We start from the raw sequence: 23,069 nt of genomic DNA on the forward strand, positions 1-23,069 counted from the left end.
TTACGAAATCTACAACATTACAGGATCCCTGGCAGGGCTGCTCTGAAAATTATGAGTTAATATCCGTCAAGTGCTGAGAGAGTGCCTGGCTCATAACGAATACTATATCATGTTTCTTAAGAAACAAAAAGCAAAGAACTTATTATTTGTGGAGTTTGTTTTTCACAAAGGCACATTATGCTATCGCGGAATTTGCTGTTTTCATACAGCATGTGTTTTGAGATATATTCACTATACTACACACAGATCTAGTTCTTTCCTGTAACTGCTCTATAGCATTATATTGTGGAAATATATTTTATTTGGCAATTTGACTACAAATGAGCATTTAGGTTGTTTCTATTTTTTGTTAGAGAATCCGTATTTAATAGTACTCTCATATATTAAGTCAAATATTTTTATTGTAAATATGTATTACTAAGGCTTATTTTAAAAATGCTTAGCTATGTAAAGTCACAGATCTAATATTATATTTAGTCATAAATAAATGTTTTAAATTATGTATGAGAAAGAACATTAATTAGGAAAATGTTGCTACATTACTTTCAAAATAAGCATGTTTTAAACAGACGTGGTTTTGGGGAGAATATCTCATATAGATGCATCTGAATGCTGGTGCATCACTAAATCCCTAGCAAATGCATTTTTGGGGAATAATCTTTTTAGATTAAGTAGTATTTTATATATATATTTTGAGACAGAGTCTCACTCTGTCGCCCAAGCTGGAGTGCAGTGGTGCAATGTTGGCTCACTGCAGCCTCTGTCTCCTGGGTTCTTCTCCTGCCTCAGCCTCCCAAGTAGCTGAGATTACAGGCACCCGCCACTGTGCCCTGCTAATTTTTGTATTTTTCGTAGAGACAGGATTTCACCATGCTGGCCAGGCTTGTCTCAAACTCCTGACCTCAAATGATCTGCCCGCCTCGGCCTCCCAAAGTCCTGGGATTATAGGTGTGTGCCACCATGCCTGGCTAAGTTTTGTATTTTTAGTAGAGATGAAGTTTCACCATGTTGGCCAGGCTGGTCTCAAACTCCTAGCCTCAAGTGATCTGCCTGCCTCGACCTCCCAAAGTGCTGGGATTACAGGTGTGAGCCACCGTGCCCAGCCTAATATTATATAATTTTAATGCAATCTTAAATTCTTTGTTTTCTAATATCTACTTTAAAGTTTTCTTTTTGCTCATGAGTCCATACTTGATGATGAATTCCATTTTTAGAGACTTAAGAGAAGGTTTTTATCAATACGACACAAGCACATACTCTTACAGTCAAATCTTTATGTCATGTAGAACACACCTACTATATCTTTGTCTGAACTCCTCATAGTGAAAGAAATAGGTACATATGCTACATGCATTCTATTATGTGTAATATTATTTATTAACTTTTAGGTTAGTTTTGATTTTTTTTGAGTGTGTGTATACATTTCTGTGCTGTTTTTCATCCCCAAAGTAACACTTGTTCATTTTTAAATATTAAAAAAAAATTGAGAGCAGGCTAAAATAAAATAAAATATTAAATCCTTTTCCAGTGCTTCCCAATTTTACTCACCAATGGTTGCTCCCAGTAGCTGCTTGGAGCTTGGCAGGAAAGAGACAGCACTCACAAAAGGAGTGATGGAAGCAGGTTTCATGAAGGGACTATTTACAAAGGAGGGGCAGGGCTAAGAGAAACTAACAAGGGAAACTAACAAGGCAGTGAAGCACCCTGGGGTGGCCACAGCAGCAAGTTCTGTACCCTCTCCTAGGCCTGAAGGAGCAAGGGAAGGGAGTGGATACTAACCCAGCAAGACCAACCAGTGTAGAAAAAGATCCCTGGAGAGCAGCCCAGCCCTGGGGAGGGAACCCTGCTACTGCCCACCCTGAGGCCTGACTAGGAAGAGTGAGGGAAAGTACCCCATTCCCTCTCCTCCCGGCCTCCCAGCTCCTGCCAATTTCTCCCATCAGCTAGGTCCAGCCGGAAGTCAGAGGGCAAGAGGGCCTGTTGGTGCATCCCATGGCAGCCTTCCTCCTGCCAGAGAGCAGGAAAGAAAGGGGTGGAGCAGGGATCTGGAGGGCAAGTAAAGAAAATTCAGGCAGGTGGCTTACCCACAGAGGTAGTGACATCAGCCTCTGGTAGCTTCTTCCCACACCACATGCACTGGCAGATTTCTCTGACTTTCTTTTTAGGGCAGTGGCACCCTCCCGTGCATAGGATGATCCCTTAAAGAAAAGGACTGGCAGTGGGGATCTGAGCCTGGGATCTGAGCTTCCCAAATCATTTGAGTCTCTAGCCAGGGTGCCACAAAAGGGGAGATCTGAGCAACAGATGTGGCCGGTGCTAACATTGTCATATTTAGAGTCTGACTCATCAAATCCAGGCAGTAATCCCTCAGATCCTTGGGCCACCAAGCAGATTCATGAAAGAGCACTTACCTCTTCATTAAGGCATGACAACACATTTCCTTTCTGAGAATACAATGCTTGGGCTGGTCTGATCATATTCAGAACCACAAAATTGCTTTTGTTTAGCTGTAATCCCTTCCCCAACGTGTACCATCTTGTAACATTAATAGAGATACTAGGAAACTGTATATAATTGCTTGTGTTCCAAAGTTGTTGGCCATAAGATGCTGAATTATGTCAAAATTGTGACCAACTAAGTGTGGTTTTACTTTCAATACACTGTTCTTTAATTTCACCCATAGAATTGATTAGGAAATACATTAAAAGGTCAGTGATTTACAAAACGCTATGATTGAGCCCTAGGAGTTAGGAGGAGAGCAGTGCACCAACACAGACGTTCAACTCTAGGAGAAAGCATCAATCCCAGCTGTGGCTAGAGTGACACTGTTGTTTGCATCTTCCCTGAAAAGGTAAGTGGAAGCCTGGATGTCCTTGTCTGCTTAGTGCTGCTATAACAAAATATCACAAACTGGGTAATTTACTTCTTAAATCACCACTTAAAGACCCCACTTCTTAATACCATCACATTGACCACCAAGTTTCAACACTTGAATTTTGGAGGGAACATATTAAAATCATAGCACAGGGCTTAGGAGACGATTCAAGAAAGTGATTGGAGCAATGTGGAAATAAATTAATTGTCATATGTTCTTAGCTTAGAGTCTATACTTTCTTTTTTCTTTTTTTTTTTTGGGAGATGGAGTTTCGCTCTGTTGCCCAGGCTGGAGTGCAGTGGTGTGATCTTGGCTCACTGCAACCTCTGTCTCCTGGGTTCAAGCGATTCTCCTGCCTCAGCCTCCTGAGTAACTGGGATTACAGGCATCCACCACCATGCCTGGCTAATTTTTTTATTTTTAGTAGAGACGGGTTTCACCGTGTTGTCCAGACTGGTCTCGAACTCCTGACCTCAGGTGATCCACCCACCTCGGCCTCCCAAAGTGCTGGGATTACGGGTGTGAGCCACCGCACCCGGCTTAGAATCCATACTTTCAGCTGGGTAGTGACTAGCAGGTTTGAATGAAAGACAATCCCAAACATTTTGCAATAGTAAAACACTGCAACCTACAGCAATATAACTAGAACTTTTCTAAACTTCTGTGCATTTTCGCCACTCTCCTTGGCATGGCCATCAAGCCAGTCAGCCCCTTCTCGGGGCTTAGTTCCTCAGTTCTCTCTCTGTGGTCCTGTTAGTGACAATGGCAGACAGGCTGTCTCCGGCATAAATGGAGACCTACCGGCTACACGTCCAGATACGCAACAGTTTTAATGCAAACCAACCAACTGTTACAATATGTTCTACAAACATACTTTATCTTAATTTTGTTTTTATCAGTTTCATTGAGATATAATCTACATAGCATAACGTACATCTCTTTTAAGTATACAGTTCGAAGAATGTTAGTATATTTACAGAGTTGTACAGTTATTACCGTGACCTGATTTCAGAACATTTCCATGACCCTACAAAGAAACCTCTCGCTCATTAGCAGTCATTCCCGGTTTTCATCCCCAGCTATAGGCAACCACTAATCTGTTCTCTGTTTCTACGAATTTGCCTTTTCTGGACATTTCATATAAATGGGATTATAAAATATGTGATCACTTGTGTCTGGCTTGCTTCACTGGGCATTAGCTTCTTCCCCTTTTTAGTGTCTTTTAGTACTTCATTCTTCTTTATTGCCAAATAGTATTCCATTGTGTGCATAAACATCTTGTTTTCCATTTTTCAGTTCATGGACATGTAGATTGTTTCCACTTTTCGGCTACTGTGAATAGAGCTTGTTTCTTTTTTTGAAACGGAGACTCATTCTGTCTCCCAGGCTGGAGTGCAGTGGCCCAATCTTGGCTCACTGCAACCTCCACCTCCATATTTCAAACAATTCTCCTGTCGGCCTCCCAAGTAGATGGGATTACAGGCATATGCCACTACACTCGGCTAATTTTTTTTTTTTTTTTTTCGTAGAGACAGGATTTTACCATGTTGGCCAAGCTGGTCTCAAACTCAGGTCATCTGCCCACCTCAGCCTCCCAAAGTGCTGGGATTATAGGAGTGACCCCCTGCACCCTGCCAAACATTGTTTACGAGTCTTTGCATGGACATATGTCTTTATTTCATTTAATTTCTTTTGGTTAGATGGCTATTAATACAAGTGGAATTGCTGGATCACATGTGAAGTCTGTGTTTCACTTTTTGAGAAACTACTAAACTGTTCCAGAGTGTCTGTACCATTCTCCATTTCCACAAATCACGTAGGAGGGTTTCTATCTCTCCACATCCTTGCCACCACTTATTATTGTTTGCCTTTTAAAAAAATTATAACTGTTCTACTAGGTAAAAAATGGTATCTCACTGTGATTTTGTCAGTATGCATTTCCCTAGAGATAAATGATGTTGAGCACCTTTTCATGTGCTTTTAGCCATGTGCATATCTTGGGGGAAAATGTTTATTTAAATCTTTTGCGTTTTTTAAATTAAAAATTTTATTGAGGTAATTGTAAGTGTAAGAAATAATTCAGAGAGATCCCTTGCCCAATTTCTTCCAATGATGACATATTATATCATCACAGCCGATATACTAACAATGAAACAATCTCATATCACAGCCGATATACTAACAATGAAACAATCTACCAGGCTTACTCTTGTTTCTCCTGTTTTACTTACACTCTTTCGCGTGTGTGTGCACATACGTGTATTTAGTTCTATGCATGGTTTTGTGTTTTTTTGTTTTTTTGGGTTTTTTTAGACGGAGTCTCCCTCTGTCACCCAGGTTACAGTGCAGTGGCATGATCTCGGCTCACTGCAACCTCTGCCTGCTGGGTTCAAGGGATTCTCCTGCTTCAGCCTCCCGAGTAGAGACACCACCGTGCTCGGCTAATTTTTGTATTTTTAGTAGAGACAGGGTTTCACCATGTTGGCCATGGTTGGCCAGGATGGTCTTGAACTCCTGACCTCAGATGGTGTGCCCCGCATCGGCCTCCCAAAGTGCTGGGATTACAGGCGCGAGCTGCTGTGCCTGGCCAAGTTCTGTGCATTTTTTATCACTGATTACGGTTTGCTTATCTGTTACCACAAGATGCAGAACAGGTTTGTCTCCACAACAGTCCCTCCTGTTGACTTTTATAATCATACCCTCTACCTTCCCCACCTGGCTCCATTCCAGTCCCTCTCCTCCCACTCCACAGCTCCTAACCTCCGGCAACCACAAGGCTGCTTTCCATTTCTATAATTTTGTCATTTTGAGAATGTCATATAAATGGAATCATAAAGTATGTAATCTGAGATTTGCTTTTTTTTTGGTTAGCATAATTCCCTCGAAATTCATCCAAGATGTTCACGTACCAATACTCTATATCTTTGGATTGCTGAGTATTTCATGGTAGCATGTTCTAAGGTTTATTTAACCATTCACCCACTGAAGGGTGTCTAAGTTGGAAGGACATCTGAACTGTTTCCAGGTTTTAACAGTTGTGCATGAAGCTTCTGTGAACAGTCATATGCAGGTTTTTGTGTGAACAGAGGTTTCATTTCTCTGAGATAAATGCCCAAGTGTGCAACTGTTCAGTCATACAGTAATTGCACGTTTACTTTCATAAGAAATTGTCAAACTTTTTCAGAGTAGCTTGACCATTTTAAATTTCCACCAGCAATGTATGAGTGATCTATTTCTCTGCACCCTTGCCAGCATTTGATGCTGTCACTAATTTTTATGATAGTCATTTGCATAGATGTATAATGATACAATAGCTTATTGTGATTTTAATTTGCATTTCCTTGATGGCAATGATACTGAACTTCTTTTCATGTGCTTGTTTGGTATCTGTGTCTCCTCTTCAGTGAAATGTGTTTTGACTTAAGCCAATTTTCTAATTGAGCTACATTTTTTTCTTTTTTTTTTTTGAGACGGAGTCTCACTCTGTCACCCAGGCTGGAGTGCAGTGCAGTGGCGCAATCTTGGCACGCTGGAACCTCTGCCTCCCAGGTTCAAGAGATTCTTGTGCCTCAGCCTCCCGAGTAGCTGGGACTACAGGTGCACACCACCACGACTGGCTGATTTTTGCATTTTTAGTAGAGACAGGGTTTCAGTATGTTGTCCAGGCTGGTACTGAACTCCTGAGCTCAAGTGATCTGCCTGCCTTGGCCTCCCAAATTGCTGGGATTACAGGCGTAAGCCACTATGCCCAGCCATAATTGAGCTACTTATCTTTTAACCATTGAGTTTTAAGAGTTCTTTATATATTCTGGATGCAAGTTTCTCATCACATACATGATTTGCAAATACCTTCTCCCAATATTTGAGTGTATTTTTACTTTCTTGATGGTGTCTTTTGACATACAAAAGCTTTTAATTTTGATTTAGCCTAAGTTACCATTTTTCTCCTGTTGCATGTGTTTCTGGTATTATGTCTAAGAAATCATTGCCTAACCCAAGAGCATGCAGATTTACTCCTATTCCTTCTTCTACGATTTTTAGTTTCAGCTCTCACATTTAGGCCTGATAAATTTTGAGTTAACTTTTGTGTGTAACGTGAGGTGCTTTTGCTTGTAAATATCCAATTTTCCCAGTACTATTTGTTAAAAACACCTTCTTTCTCATTGCATTTTGTTGGCACCTTTAGTGACCATAAGTGGAAGCATCTTTTTCTGGGCTCTCAATTTTTTCTTTTTTTTAACCATTGATCTGTGTGTCTGGTACCACACTGTCTTCATCCCTGTAGTCTATCTTTTAATTTTAACAAATACACTGTTATGATCTCCTGTAAATGCAAATTCTAATTTAGAGTTTTTTGATTCCTTGGAGTTCTGCCTTAGAATATTCAGAGGCAGTCGCATGCTCCCAGCCTGGCTGGGGCTTTCTCCTTCTCTTCCAACCCCCAGCTCTGTCTCATTGTGTTAGGAGCCTCCTGTGCGCATGTTAGGCACCCCAACCCTCAGTCATAGGATGACAGTTTTATTTCTTTTCCGGTTTTTTTTTTTTTTTTTTTTTTTTTGAGCCTGTTGCCCAGGCTGGAGTGCAATGGCATGATCTCAGCTCTCTGCAACCTCTGCCTCCCGGGATCAAGTGATTCTCTTGCCTCAGCGTCCTGAGTAGTTGGGACTACAGGCGCCTGCCACCACGCCCAGCTAATGTTTGCATTTTTAGTACAGATGGGATTTCACCATGTTGGCCAGGCTGGTCTCGAACTCCTGACCTCAGGTGATCCACTGGCCCCCCTCAACCTCTCGAAGTGCTGGGATTACAGGTGTGAGCCACTGTGCCCAGCCAGCTTTATTTCTCTAAATACTTGTCAGCTGGGACTATCCTTATGCTCCTCGAGGCCTCCTTCTGGTTCTTGCAGATAGGCTTTTATGTCTTAGAGTCAGCAAAAATGCATTAGATCCTTGTCACCCTTGATATCTGTCTGGCTCCCCCTCCTGCCGCATCTCTCTTCTGCCTTCAGCTAGAAGAAGACTCTGCTTGTGAAGTCTCATGTGGTTATATCAGGTCCACCCAGATAATTCAGGAGAATCTCCGTATTTTAAGGTCAATTGATTAGTAACATTAATTACATCTTCAAAGTCCCTTTTTCCTGGGTGCAGTGGCTCACGCCTGTAATCCCAGCACCATGGGAGGTCAAGGCAAGTGCATCACTTGAGGTCAGGTATTTGAGACCAGCTTGGCCAACATGGTGAAACCTTATATCTACTAAAAGCACAAAAATTAGCTGGGCATTGTGGTGGGCACCTATAATCCCAGCTACTTGGGAGGCTGAGGCAAGAGAATCTCTTGAACCCGGGAGGTAGGTGTTGCAGTGAACTGAGATTGAGCCACTGCACTCCAGACTGGGTGACACAGCGAGACTCCATCTCAAAAAATAAAATAAAATGAAAAAGTCCTTTTTTCCATGTAATAAAACATATTTACAGGTTCCAGAGATTAGGGCATGGACATTTGTGGAGGGCCATTATTCAGCTTACCACACTGGAGCTAGAATTATTAAATTAGTGCTGTGATTTTGATCTTCTGAAAACACTTTGAGTTCACCTTCATTTTAGGATATTATTGTCACTGGCTGTAGAGTTCTAGCTTTTAAAAAGATACTCCATTGTCTTCTAGCTCCATCATTCCTACCGAAGAGTAGACAAAATGTCTTATTGTTGTGCCTTTGAAGGTAATGTTTCCCCACCACGCTCTACCCCCACTTCACATTTTATGATCTTTTCATTTTTGATTTTCAATAATTTTATCTTGATGTGTGTATGTGTGACTTTTTTTTTTTGTGCAGAGCTTCTTACATCTGAGAGATAACGTTACATATCAGTTTTGGAAAATTTTCTTTGGTTATCCCTTCAAATATTTATTCTGCTCCATTCTCAAAGAGCTTTAACTATTCCTGTGTATTACACAGTTCCAATGTATACCAGGGGTTTCAGTGTTCTTTTTTTCCATTTTTGTTTTCCTTTGAGCATTAAAATCTGAATATTTCCTACTGACCTATTTGTCAGTTCACCAATGCTTTCATATACCATGTATTGTCTAGTCTTGAGCCCACCTGCTGAGTCCTCATTTCAGAGACTGTCCTTCCCATTTGACAGTTTCATTTAATTTTCCTCAGAGGTTTCGGTTTTTCTGGTAATAATCTCTACTGTTTGTTTTCCTCTGTTTTTCTTGAACATGTGTTAGTTATTTTAGAGTTCTTCTCTGCTCTGAGTCTGCTTCTGGTATATATTTCATTCCCTCAGGGACTCAACAGACTGCATATAGTCCTTTTCCCTGGTAGGCCTTAAAATTTTTAAGTGAATTCTGGACATTGTCTATAAACTATTGGAGAGGGCTGGGCGTGGTGGCTCAGGCCTGTAATCCGAGCACTTTGGGAGGCCGCGGCTGGTGGACCACCTGAGGTCAGGAGTTTGAGACCAGCCTGGCCAACATGGTGAAACCTCGTCTCTACTAAAAATAAAAAAATTAGCTGGGTGTGGTGGCGGGTTCCTGTAATCGCAGCTACTCAGGAGGCCGAGGCAGGAGAATCGCTCGAACCCGGGAGGCAGAGGTTGCAGTGAGCCAAGAATTGCGCCACTGCACTCCAGCCTGGGCAACAGAGTGAGACTCTGTCCCAAAAATAAAAGTAGATATAAATATATATATATAAATATATATAATATATAATACTATATATAATATATATGAAATACTATATATACTATATATTATATATGAAATACTATATATTATACTATATAATATATATAAAATACTATATATAATACTATATATAATATATATAAAATAAAATATATATATATATATATATATATATATATATATAGGAGAGGCCCAGTTGATGCTCCTTTCCTGCAGGGAAACGTTACCCGTCCCCAGTCGGGGGTACTGAGCTTTTGCTTTTGCTCAGTAAGGGACTGAGCAGATGCTACTCTGGGTTGCAGTTTTGGCAGCGCTCTCCTTGGTTCACATCTCTTCTTACGCTAATGTGCTCTAGGCCTTTTGACTGAGGACCTGATGTGTACACTGGGGTTCCTGTCCCTGGCAGGTCATCCACTCTAATCTTTGTCTTCTCATTACTCTGAGGCTGCCAAAAACTTTGCTCTAGTTGTCAGCTGAGCTGTTTATTTCCGTATCCTCTCCAGCTGTCTTGAAGAGAAAACAGTCCATGTTTGAGGCCCTTCAATCGCGTCACTCCAGCTGCATAAAACTGCCAAAAAGTCTACTGGTTTCTCGGCCCATCAGAAACAGCGCTCTACTCAGGCAAAGCCTGGGCTCTCAGCCTCTTGCCCATACTTAGAATTAACCAATTTCCTTTGGGAAAAGTGGCGCAGAAGGTTGGATCATTACTTCATGACTCTTCTCTCTGAAATTTTATTACCCTTTTTCCTGGTTGCTTTAGAAACTATGTGATGTCTGTAAGCAGATAATGTTTCTGTTTAATCTAGCTTTTCTAGTTGTTCCCGGAAAAATCACTGGTCTTACATAAGAAACTCTACCTTACCTAGAAACATAAGGCCAGTGAGTGCTAGAGGTGTTATTTCTGATATATATCATTTTTATGTGGGTGTAATGAGAAATTTTTAGAATATTTAGTGTGCTTTATTGCCAGAAATGAATGCCTTCCATTTCCACTTTTTTCTTGATAATGAGTACGTTTTCTGTTAAAACATAGTGGTTTTTTTTTTTTTACTGTATGTATATATTTTATTCTGATGTGAAGTACAATTTTAGACTTGGAGTGCTTATCCAATTACTTTTTCAAATTATATTTATACCTTTCAAAGTATTTAAACAGGATAAATAGGATAAATTAAAAGTGATGAGGCTGGGTGCAGTGGCTGGCTCATACCGGTAATCCCAGCACTTTGGGAGGCTGAGGTGGGGAGATCACCTGAGGTCAGGAGTTCGAGACCAGCTTGGCCAACATGGTGAAACCCCGTCTCTACTAAAAATACAAAAATTAGCCAGGTGTGAGGGAGCTTGCCTATAATCCCAGCTACTCAGGAGGCTGAGGCAGGAGAATCACTTGAACCCAAGAGGCGGAGGTTGCAGTGAACTGAGACTGTGGCACTGCACTCCAGCCTGGGTGACTGAGCAAGGCTGTGTCTCAAAAAAAAGTGATGAGCTGAGAAGACACCAAGATTTGCAATAACTGTTACAGATGGTAGACAAGTCTTAATTAACAAGACAATCTCCATCAATAATATAAAAAAAGTGAACGAATTACAAATAAAACTACTTCAAATATATTTTGAAAAAGTAGACATCTGTATTTTTCCATCTGGAATACACAGGATAAATGTCTAGAAGTCTATGCCTAGTCTTCTAGATAAATGTCTAATGACTTTATCTTGGATCATCGGGAAAATTTCAATTACGTATAATATTTTTCTGAACTCTGTGGTCAGTCACATCTAAAATCATTAAGCATAAAACAACATATGAATCTAATTACATTTATAACTGAATACCCAGTATAAATGATTTTGAAGTTCTACTTTTTTTTTTTTTTTTTTTTGGAGACGGAGTCTTGCTCTGTCACTCAGGCTGGAGTGTGGTGGCACAATCTCTGCTCACTGCAAGCTCCACCTCCTGGGTTCACACTTCACAGCATTCTCCTTCCTCAGCCTCCCGAGTAGCTGGGACTACAGGCGCCCGCCACCATGCCTTGTTCACTTTTTTGTATTTTTAGTAGAGACAAGGTTTCTATTAAATGTTTTGATATCTGCATGTTTCAGATAGCAGTTATCTGATTAGCCATAGCACTTTCCTAAAACTGCCTATTTTTAGCTGGTCCTTTTTGTTTTTTTCCTTCCTTTTGGAAACCTGCCATCTGCAGAGATCTCAGAGAGAGGGAGGGCCTGTTCACTCGCGAATATGTATTTCAGGCAAGATGGCGGGTTCCTGGCAGGTTGTAATTTCCACTGTTGGAGACCTCAGACACTGAGTATTCACTTCCTCTTTTGGGGGAGACAAAATCAAGCGTAGAACTTGGCAATTACATTTTAAAAAATCAGCAGATAATGAACTGCTGCTATTCCAGTGAGTAGACAAACATGTTTAAAAATTATGTTTATTTTACCATGTACCTTTGCTATTAATATCAACTTGTTATTTCACATGAAGTAGCAAGAAGGTATATCTATGCCCATCTAAATACTTACGAAAATAATGACAGTGTAGTATATATTATAGCAGCAGTCGTCATGTTGTTTTTTTCCCACCACAGCCCTCTTGGAGGTTGTCATTGGCGTGAAAGACACAGGCCCATGAGAGTAGGGTGACATACACAAATCTTGGCAGGGTAGTTATAAGTCCACCCCTTCTGTTCTTACTTAATAAAGCCTAGCAATATGCAAATGAATGATAGTAAAATTATTATTGGAGAAACTCTGACTCTACTCTAACTTTCAAATAAATAAAAAGAAATCCATCCCAAACTGACACTCTAGTGTTAATAACCATTTTCTTATGACATACTTCCCAATGATAGAGACTCAGCAGTGGATCAAGATCTTAGATTGGAAAGAGTTATATATAATGTATCAATATCATACCACAAGTACTCATCTCCCAAGTGTTAGCCCAGTATCACCCACTGCAAACTGTCTTCTCTCATTCCCAATTCCCATTTATAATGAGCCTCTCCTTCCATTTATGCCCCTCTCTCTTTTCTGATTCTCTGCAACATGTACATGTTTCTACCATTCCACTAATTAGTATAACTTCATTTTGGGGGGATGACTTGTCTTTCTTTTTACAAACTCTAAGTTCCCTCCAAACAAGGGCCACGTCACATCTATTTCTCTTTGTCCAGCAGTCAGTTCACTGCCTAGAATACAATAGTTGTCTGATACATAATTGTTGATGAATGGGAGCAACATTAGTAGCTTCCAACCACTCAGTGTTAAAGCCTGAGACATGATATGGATATCCAATACTGTCAACATTTCATAATTTGGTTTGGCTGGTGGAATTTTTGTTCAAATAAAAATGAATTCAGCATGAAATCTGGGTTGGGTTTACAATAACAAGCAGGAAAAGAATCTAATATTTTCATGTGGGAAGGAATTATGCTAGATTGGTTTCCGCTCTTAATTGCTGCTGTACACAGGTACAGGAATTGAACATAAACCACCAATAGGAACTGAAGACAAAGAAATATATGTTTTGCACACTACTCTTTGAAATTCGGTTTTGAAGTGGGATGAGCTTCTGCCATTGTAGCTGAAATGCCAGGGCCAGTGCTGTATAAGTAGAGAGGGGTCATGGCTGGGGGAATGTCAACAGAGGCATTATTCAGAAGCATCTCAAAAGCCACCTGCAGTTAAATGTTAGGCCAGAGGAGCTTTCACTGATAGTGGCACTCTTAAACTTCCTACCAGAAAAGATGAATTCTTTTGGGAAAATTTAGTGAGGAATCAGAATAGATAGAGAAACTTCTGGGAGCATTTTGAGCCACTTTGAGACAGTGTCTCAGGCAGTCAAAACGTCTTCCCTGCAGGTAGATCAGTATAGGATCTTCACTAAGGTAAGTGTCTTTGGTAGGTTGTGGGAAGAAGTGACATATGGGATGTACCTTGGTAGTGTTTTCAATATCATATTCATTCTCAACAACAAAAGATAGCCAATATCCTCAAAGTAAGTGATTCACACATGTGTGGCTACAATAACTAAACCATCACGAACTCTTTAAGTGGAAGGGGTCTCACAGTGTAGCTGTTAAGAGCACAGACTTTGAAACCAGACTGCCTGGGCTTGAACTGTGGCTTGGTGACTGTGTTAGTCCATTTAGTGTTGCTATAACAGAATACCCGAGACTGAGTCATTTATAAAGAGGAGAGGTTTATTTAGCTCATGGTTCTGCAGTCTGGGAAGTCCAAGGGTGTAGCCTGGCTTCTGGTGAGGGATTTCACACTGCATTAGGTCAAAGGGGAAGCAGATACATGGGAAGACCCACAGGAGGAGGAACCTCACTTTGTAACAACTGATCTCGTGGGAATGAACTAATTCCGTCTTGCTGGAGAAAGAATTCACTCACTGCCATGGGAATGAAACCAAGCCATTCATGAGAAATCTGCCCCCATGACCCAAACACCTCCCCCTAGGCCCCGCCTCCCAATACCACCACATTGGGGATCCAATTTCAACATGGCTTTTGGTGAGGACGTCACAGTGGAGGTCCTGCACATGTTGCTTAATTCCCTTTGAATCAATTTTCACCTGTAAAATTAGGATAACAAGAGTATCTATCCTGTAGGGCTGTTGTGTGGATTAAATAAGTGTATACATAAAGTACTTAGCACATTGCATGACATATAGGAAGCACCATATAAATGCTAGCTATTTTTATTATTTATCTGGGATAAGAAGTAGCAGACACGTAATTGAAGGTTCCACAATTGATGGATTCCTGCTTGTAGGTAAACATGTAGTCATAAGCATGAAAAAAATCACTAATACTGTGTAAGTGTTATGACACAATTAAGACTGGGTTATTATTGAAAGAATTCTTCAGAAGACTTGTAATTAGAATAAATGGTCACCCCCATGGTTATAGAAGTTCTGTGGAAATTCTGGCTTGCTGCTGCAGTAAGGTTTTTATTTTTAATTTTTAAATTTTTTTTATTTTTTATTTTTTTTGAGACGGAGTCTGGCTCTGTTGCCCAGGCTGGAGTGCAGTGGCCGGATCTCAGCTCACTGCAAGCTCCGCCTCCCGGGTTTAAGCCATTCTCCTGCCTCAGCCTCCGGAGTAGCTGGGACTACAGGCGCCCGCCACCTCGCCCGGCTAGTTTTTTGTACTTTTTAGTAGAGAAGGGGTTTCACCGTGTTAGCCAGGATGGTCTCGATCTCCTGACCTCGTGATCCGCCCGTCTCGGCCTCCCAAAGTGCTGGGATTACAGGCTTGAGCCACCGCGCCCGGCCTTATTTTTAATTTTTTTGAGACAGGGTCCCACCTTGTCACTCAGCTGAAGTGCAGTGGCATGATCATAGCTCACTGCAGCCTCAACCTCCCAGGCTCAAGTGATTCTGCCTCAATCTTCTGAGTAGCTGGGATTACAGGTGTGTGCCACCATGCCTAACTCAGTTTTTCTTTTTTAATGTAGAGACAGGGTCTCAACATGTTGCCCAGGCTGATCTCAAGCTCAGGTAACCCTCCCACCTTGGCCTCCCAACATGCTGGGATTACAGGCTTGAGCCACGTTTTATTTTTAAAATTTTATCTTTTTTTAATAGATGGAGGTCTTGCTATGTTGCCTAGGCTGGATTTGAACTCCTGGGCTCAAGCAATCATCCTGCTTTAGCCTCCTGAGTAGCTGGAATTACAGGTATATACCACTGTACCTGACAACAGTAAGGTTTTTTTTGTGCAGATGCTGTTGTTTCTGACAATTGGTGCCTGGAATTATGTACTTATGAGTCTAACAGAATACTTGAGACTGAGTCATTTATAAAGAGGAGAGGCTTATTTAGCTCATGGTTCTGTAGTCTGGGAAGTCCAAGGGCATAGCCTGGCTTCTGACAAGGGCTTTCATGCTGCATCATGACACAGCAGAGAAGGTAATCCATGTACAATACTGTGCTATCAAAATAATATAGAAGGACATTCTTTTTTCTTTATAAAAGCTGACTCTCCATAGATGCATAATCAGCATGTCATTAAAATATTATTTCCTGTCTGGATTCTTATATAGTTCCACATGTAGCATGCATATATTATAAGAACAATGGTGTTACAATTATCTATTTCTATGTAATCAATCACCCCAAAACGTAGTGATGTAAAAAGGCCACCATTTTATTATGCTCACAATTCTGTGGATCAGGAATTCAGGCAGGGCAAAGTGGGATGGCTCACCTTTGCTACACAAGTTGGAAGTTTCAGATGGGGTGGCCAGATACGTCTGGGACAGCTCAACTGGGACCATCAGTCTGGAGCCTCAGCTCTTCCATAGTTGGTGTCTGCTGTGGCTGGAATGTCTCCTTCACTCATGTGTCTGGCTCCGGGGTTGGGATGGCAAGAACAACTAGGAATTGGCCAGCAGTACTCTGTCTGCACACCCTCTCCATGTGACTAGCTTGAGCTTCCTCACAATATGATGATCCCAGGGTAGTAGCACTTGTTACACGGTGGCTGGCTTCCATGAGGCAGGACTGGGAACTATGAGGCCTTCGATCTACAGCCAGAACTCACGCAGTATCCCTTCACTTCTATTCTATTGGTTAAAGAAATCATGGTGCCTGCCCAGAGTGAAGTGGGTGGAGAGATGGTTTCTACCTCTTGATGGAAGTGTGGCGAGGTCATATCATAGATATGCATGTGAACAGGAGGTATTGTGGCAGAGATCTGTAGAAAACAGTAGCTGCCACAAACAGAAATTCCAAACTGAAGGCACTTAGGCAGGAATGCACCTCCCTGACTGATGATTGTCTGGGCTTCTGTTATAGCACAGTGGACAATCAGCAATTGATAAGCTTGACCAAGATCAAGTTTAGCAAAGCCGTCTTTCCCCAGCAAGAATGGCAGGCAGTTGACTGCAGGCAGTGGGGAAAAGTGCTGACAAAGAATTTCATTCACTATGCTCTTTAATCCTGCCCCAAATCCCACTCATCTTGAACTTCAGGATTGAGACAACTGAGGCAAAGGTTTTCCTCAGAGAGCTTGAAATGGCTTTGAGGATTTCTTATGTGATTAGATATTCAAGCAGTTCTTCATAGTTTTTACTGAATGTTTTCAAGTAAATTGGTGCATGCATTTCTTGGGACTAAAGTAACACTGGTTTATCATGTAGGTTCTTACATTCCTGTGGAAGCTGCAGTGGATGGTGATGAAGCATGGGTCTGAATTCATAGATCGAGTTTAAATTTTGGCTTCATTCATTGTGTGACCTTGGGCAAATTACTTAACATCTGAGAACCCTAGTTTCTCCTTGGAAACTTAGAATAATAATTGTTCCTAATTTTGTTCCTAATTTTTAAGAATGAGGAATTTTTTATATATATATATATAAATATATATAAAATACATATTTGTATATATATAAAATGTCTCATTCTTTTTATTTATATATATTTATATATATAAAATGCCTCATTCTTACAACATCAGTAAGAAGGAAGAATTATTATTCTAATGTTTTATGTATCTATGTGATCACTGTAGTCTCGGACAGCTGGACTACCTCTCATTCTTTGGGCTGGAGTACATGCCCACCTTTTCTGTGAGGGCTTCCCTCAACATCCTATCTAAGGCAGGTCCTCCCTGTTTCTGTCTGTCCCTTTACCTGTTTGACATGCTATAATTACACTCAAGGTCATTCTTGTATCTGGTGATTCCTCCCCTTAAACCCATTATGTTTTCTTGACTGGTTTTTATCTTGTTTTTATAACAGCATTTGAAGGAATGCTCATTCATCACAGAGTCTGTCCTAGCTCCTGGCTACGGCAGCAGCTGGAGATAGGGGCCAAGAGAGAAGAGATTGGGGATGGTGTTGGTGGGGCAGGGAGGGGAAAGAGAGGGAAAGGCTGAGGAAGCGAAGGAAGCTATATTCAAAGGCACATTTTGCTGAACTGACATGGAGGAAACAATTGAGTCCATGAATGGAAGATACTGTGAGACAACTGGGAATTGAGGATTATTAAAAATAAACATTTGGGCCAGGCACAGTGGCTCATGCCTGTCATCCTTGCACTTTGGGAGGCTGAGGCAGGGGGTCACGAGGTCACAAGATCGTGACCAGTCTGGCCAATACGGTGAAACCCCACCTCTACTAAAAATACAAAAATTAGCTGGGCATGGTGGCGCTTGCCTGTAGTAATCCCAGCTACTCAGGAGGCTGAGGCATAAGGAGCACTTGAACCCAGGAGGGGGAGGTTGCAGCGAGCCACGATCGTGCCACTGCACTCCAGCCTGGGTGACAGAGCAAGACTCCATCTCAAAAAAAAAAAAAAAAAAAAAGAGAAAATGAAAATTCACTGGGTTACTTATCTGAAAAATTTGATTGCCATTAAGACCATCTTCTGAAAAAAAACCACACTAATATGACCACACATGAAAAGTTCTTAGCGCATTGCTTGCCATATAGTAAGTAATCATTAATTGGCAATGATGATATGATGATGTTAATGAGGTTGATAGTAATGCAAATGAGGACAGCAATAAGAACCAATAAAGAATCTTCTTATCTTAGTCCCATTGAGTTCTGGTGGTATATCCTCTAAGATAGTCCCTCCTGTTGGGAAGATCAATAGTTTTTCTGATTGCGTGTGTGCCAAGAGCTTGCTATCTCTATGTGAGGGAGATCATTTCTATTAGAAGTTGCTCTTTTTATTTGTCACTTTATTGTAATTGTCTTAATAATTAAACATTTTCATGGTTCATTATAAATGTTGTGCCTGGAGCTTCTAAGATGACCTCTAGTGATCTCTATGTCCTGGAATTCATACGTTTGTATAAATCCCTCCCCTTGAGTGTGAGTTTGGCTTTGGTGACTCACTTCTAGAAAACAGAATGCAGCAGAGGTGATGGGATGTTATTTCTGTCTTGGGTGATCTAAGGGAAGCCATCTGGCACGTTGTGAGCTACCCTGTGGAGAGGTTCAAGTTGCAAGAAAAACAGTGGGCTTCTACGAAGTGAGGAATAAGACCCTCAGCCCAGCACCTTCGAGGAACTAAATCCTGACAATAATCATCTGACTGAGCTTGGAAATAGGTCCACACCCAGTTGAACCTTCAGATGAGATGGCAGTCCCAACTTGACTGCAGCTCCCTGAGATGCCTTGAGCCACAGACACTGTATTAGTTGGTTCTTACACTGCTATAAAGAAATATCTGAGACTGGGTGGTTTATAAAGAAAAGAGATTTAATTGGCTCATGATTCTGCAGGCTGCACAGGATCATGGTGTCATCAGCTTCAGAGGTGGCCTCAGGGAACTTACAATTATGGCAGAAAGCAAAGTGGGTACAGGCATCTTACATGGCAATAGCAGGACCAAGAAAGAGATGGAGGAAGTGCTGTACACTTTTAAACAACCAGATCCTATGAGAACTCACTCACAAGAACAGTGTGAAAAGGATGGTGCTAAACCATTCATGAGGGATCCACTCCCATGATGCAATCACCTCCCAACAGGCCCTACCTCCACCACTGGGGAATACAACTGAACATGAAATTTTGGTGGGGACACAGATCCAAACCATTCAGGCACTCAGTGGGGTTGTGCCTGGATTACTGACCTGCAGAAACTGTGAGATTAAAAATGCTTGTTGTTTGAAGCTGCTAAGTTTTGGAATAGATGCTGCAATAGATGACTAGTACAAACGTCAAGTACCATTTACGCAAGAGGCACTGTTGAAGGACCTTCATGGGATATTCTACCTACCAGTAATTGGTTAGGGAAGTGGGACAGATGGGATAACATGGGGTTTGAGCTGTTGGATAAACTGCTTAGGTTTAGATTCTAATTCTAAACCTAGGCATTTCATTGCCGGGGAATCCTAGACAAATTTCCTACATTCTTTGCGCCTTAATTTCCTCATCCACAAAATAATAGAGATGGTATAATAGCTGCCTTAGTGGGCTGTTGTAAGAATTAAAGACCTTTCCATGCCCTGGGTGCTTAACTAAATTTTACTCTTTATTATTATCAGGGGAAATTGTTGCCTAAAGAAGACAAAGACCTCTGTATCAAGATGCGGAAAGAGTATGCAGATAGGACTTGTCCAGACATCTTAGGGCTGAGCTCTTAGCCATGTGTTTGGAAAAAGATGCTTTCTTTTTGCCGATTCAGGGATAGGAGAGAGAACGTTTGAGTCTTAATTTTGACTCACACTTGGCTCTAAGGCTGTTGAGCCTAGGTAGCTGTAGTGGAAGATGGAAAACCTATTTTTTTTTTTTCAGAGTTGAGTAATCTTTCAAGAAGTAGCTATTTGAAAACACTGTTCCTTTGAGTATTCCAGAAAAATATTCTTTGTTCTGAGAAAATAAAATAGGCCATTTAGTTATGCAAATAGAGAGCAGAGCCGATTGGACAGCAGATGTTTGTGATGCCGTTCAAGAGGGAAACATGTTTTGCTGAGAATGTCAATGGCTGTCTATATTGAAGGCAGTTTTGCATTTAATTTCCTAGGGAAAAAGTTTTATAACTATTTCAGATCGTTGCTTGTTCTTGCAGTATTTTGTATGGTTTTGCTCAGCAGTTGCTCATGGAAAATGAAGGAGCTATTTTTGGTGATTTTCTGGGCACAGACAGAGTTACCTTAGGGTCAAGTGACTGAGAGTATCCTGAGTTGGGGGGAAGGCCCACATCATGGAGCATGCTTTGCCCCGGCACCTTGATGCACCATGGTTTGGGAAAGATTGGGAGATTGTTCTGGCTATCTGGATGATGACAAGGAGGTTTTGAGGGTCTTCATGAGCAGGGAACAGGGTAAAGAGAGGTGGAGCGGAAGACCCCAAACACAGCTGCTGCAGCATGGTTTCTGGGGCTAGCACATTAGTTTGGAAGCACACAAGTTTGGGAAAGGGCCTGATCGGGAGATAGTCTTGCATAAACAGCGGTCATTTGGAAGACTTCTGGAAGGCATTCGGTCACCAAAGGGATAGCTTGCCAAGATGAACTTTAATTCATTTTTTTTTTTGAGGCAGGGCCTTGCTCTGTCACTCAGACTGGAGTGCAGTGTCACAGTCACAGCTCACTGCAGCCTCAAGCTCCTGGGCTCAAGCAGTCATCCCACCTCAGCCTCCTGAGTTGCTGGGATCACAGGCATATGCCACCACACCTGGCTAATCTTTTAGACAAATGTTGTGACTCAGGGTCTCACTATGTTGTCCAGGCTGGTCTTGAACTCCTAGGCTCAAGTGATTCTCTTGCTTCAGCCTCCCAGAGTGGTGGGGTTACAGGCTATTCTTATGATAATATACTTTTTTAAAGAGCAAATTGTGGTAGAACCTGCAATAGAAGCAACAATATCCCCACCTCTGATCAGAGCAGCATTTCTTTTATTCCATGGAGGGAAAAGCCTAAACATGGCAATGCAGTTGTATTCTGGGCTCTGAGAGAAGCAGAAATCTGGAGGTTGTGGGGAGAGCCACACTAAAGAAAAAGATGTACATCTATGAGTCAAGGAGTAGAAAGGGAAGAAATTAGTGTTTTCTTGAGTGCCTACTAGGTACTGGACACTTTACACATGATATCTTGCTTCTCATGACAACTGTCCATTTTAGAAATGAGAAACCAGAGGGTTAAACAGGTCACTTGCCTAAGGTTCTTCATCTATCTGATAAGTAGACTGAACACACATTGTCCAACCCTGCATCCAACCTATTTGTACTAAGCTACACTGTCTCATATTTCCTATATAGATGATTGAAGACATATTGTAAAGTGAAGAACTATAGTACCTTGTGGATACTGCTCATGAATAGATGGACTAATCAAAACCCAATGTCACCTCAGTAGCAATGAGCACACTTAGTGGCCACACGCTGGTTTCTAAATACCATTCACTAAAAAGAATCAGAGTTCCTTGGAAAAATGGCTGATTGTAGGGGTAGCAAAATGATTCTGGAACATCTTGATGTGCCAAAAAGTAAGGAAGTGCTCAGAGAATGATGGGACCAATTCAAAAGGACATAAGAGCCAGCTTTTAGAGGCTCCCACTGGCCAACTTTGGGGTAATATGAACATCAAAATAATGATAATACTTAAGAATTATAATCTATTGAATAAAGCAAGAAGGTATAGCCCACAATGTTATTAAATAATAAAGGAAATCTCATTTTTACAGTAGAATGACAATGAATATATGTAGAAGGCATGATGACATTGGAATACCAGAATTTAGAAATCATTATAATATCAAGACAAACAAGAATCAAAGACCAATATAATGAGCAAACACTGGAGAAGTAACAGGATGGTATTTATATAATCTCAAAATACTTCTCAGAAAGATATTTATTAATTGAAAGAGTAAAGTAATAATTTATAGTAGGGAGATTGTTACATCATTTAGAAAAAGTGTTTGTGCATGTGAGGAGACAGAGTAAAATGTTAATGAAGGAACCCAAGCAAAGATATGCTGGTATTCTTTGTACAATTCTTGTACTTCTCTCTGTCTGAAGCTATGTCAAAATAAAACAAAAAGTTAAAGAGATAAATGCAAACTAAAAAAAGTCAGAAGTGTAAACTTGTCCCTTCTTCCATTTTTCCATTCACCATCACTTCCTTTCTTCCTGATGCCCAGGCACTAAACAAGGAGGGTGAGGAACAGGGCATTTCAATGCGGCCAAATTGAGGAGACTTAGTGCGAAAGCACCAAAAGCCAGGCAGGAAAATCACAGGTCTCCCCACATGGTGGGTGCCTGGGAAATTCTGAGGTCAGGATGCCTTGCTCCAGCCACCTATGCTAAACCCAGTTCTTGGCTTTTTGAGGTCTGAAAAGCACCTGGTGTCTGTGACACCCTCATGCTGACTGAACACTTTATCATCTGAGGCTACTTCCTATCCATTTCTTTGCTTGATTCCTTCACCAGTCCAGTGACAGGGACTGAGCAGGACCTAACAACTCCCATTTTGCAGATGGAGAAACTGAGTTTCTGTGTCCTGTTCCGGCATCCTGCAGTAAGACTAAAAACTCAGGTCTTGGCCAGGCGCGGTGGCTCATGCCTGTAATCCCAGCATTTTGGGAGGCCGAGGTAGATGGATCACCTGAGGTGAGCAGTTTGAGACCAGCCTGGACAATGTGGTGAAACCCCGTCTCTACTAAAAATACAAAAATTAGCCGGGTGTGGTGATGCCCACCTGTAATCCTAGCTTCTTGGGAGGCTGAGGCAGGAGAATCACTTGAACCCAGGAGGTGGAGGTTGCAGTGAGCCGAGATCGTGCCACTGCACTCCAACCTGGGCGACAGTGAGACTTTGTCTCAAAAAAACAAAACAAAACAAAAAAACCCCACAGGATTTTAGACACGGGTTTAGTGACTTTTTCATGATAATAAAATCACAGGACACCAGCAGAAAACAGTTCAGTTATTATTTCCAGTCCCCAAAACTAGGCTGGGCATTCTGTGTTTTTCACCGTGTGGTCCAAGACCACCACCACCACCACCACCACCACCACCACCACCACCACCACCACC

Source organism: Theropithecus gelada, chromosome 5 (genome assembly GCF_003255815.1).
Source record: "Theropithecus gelada isolate Dixy chromosome 5, Tgel_1.0, whole genome shotgun sequence".
NCBI classification, from domain to species: domain Eukaryota; kingdom Metazoa; phylum Chordata; class Mammalia; order Primates; family Cercopithecidae; genus Theropithecus; species Theropithecus gelada.